Source organism: Penaeus monodon, chromosome 15, assembly GCF_015228065.2.
Source record: "Penaeus monodon isolate SGIC_2016 chromosome 15, NSTDA_Pmon_1, whole genome shotgun sequence".
Lineage (NCBI taxonomy): Eukaryota > Metazoa > Arthropoda > Malacostraca > Decapoda > Penaeidae > Penaeus > Penaeus monodon.
Genome location: NC_051400.1, coordinates 39,755,741 through 39,756,786, shown reverse-complemented (window position 1 = coordinate 39,756,786; position 1,046 = coordinate 39,755,741). Strand labels below are relative to the sequence as shown.

The 1,046-nt window shown below is 41.6% G+C and overlaps 1 non-coding gene across 1 annotated transcript; it reads right to left on the bottom strand.

Annotated features, from left to right (window-relative positions):
• Positions 1-754: 754 nt before the first annotated feature.
• Trnai-aau lies at positions 755-828 on the bottom strand. Its single transcript has one exon. It is a non-coding gene; the product is annotated as a tRNA-Ile (tRNA).
• Between the last annotated feature and the right edge of the window lie 218 nt (positions 829-1,046).

Genomic DNA, 1,046 nt, shown 5'->3' with positions numbered 1-1,046 from the left:
TTTCTTCGTTTACACCTCAGGAACTCTTCGTTGCGATTAGTCTTTGTCCTCCCACTTAGGTCTGCAGTCACCTGGTGAATGGACTGGTCTAGAGCGTAATCTGTGGTCTTCAAAGAGTCTGTTGGAAAGCGTTTGAGTAAATTGAGTGAGGAGTGGCTTGTTGAAATTAGTTCATATAAGTTCCTTGTAGAATCCCAGTAGTGTTGAGCAGTCTAAAATAAATAATATATTACAGAACGACCGAGAACTAATACTAGATTCAATCCCAACGGAAATAACGGCGGCAAAGAAGACGTGATCATAATCACTAGTTATAGAAATGGCTCGCATATGTACCGGTTCTAATGATCTCCGAAGAGTCTGTTGGAGACCGAGAGATAAACAGAGGAGAGGAACAGCTGAATCCGTTCAGATAAGTAAGGTTTAGGCAAATTGAGTGAGGATTGGCTTGTTGAAATTAGTTCATGTGAGTACCTTGTAGAATTCCAGTAGTGTTGAGTAAGCTAAAAGAAAAATATATTACAGAACGACCGAGAACTAATACTAGATTCATCCCAACGGGAATAACGGCGGCAAAGAAGGCGTGATCATAACCACTAATCATAGAAATGGCTCGCACATGTACCGGTCCTGATGGCCTTGCCACCGTACCATCACTGGACCTTGGCCATGGCATATTGTTGGCAAAAGAGCCTGAGAAATTGGCGTGCCTACAAATAGACTCCGGAGGCAGTGTACTAAAATTGTTGATAGCTGGCCCGTAAGGGGATCGAACCCTCGACATCCGCGTTATTAGCACGGCGCTCTAACCAACTGAGCTAACAGGCCGATGATAACAATTGGAAATCTTTAAACTAATGAATTATCAGTCAACAAATTGTACTGAAGCTCATTAAGAGTTGCAATTTACCATCTATATAGGCTACTGTTAAATTGCACCTAAGAAGGATCTTATTAGGACTGGAAAGCTTAAGAGAGAGCAAATTAAATATGTATTTATTCCTAACCCGTGTCAGCCTAAGAATAATTGCTTCTTGGTCAGGTGT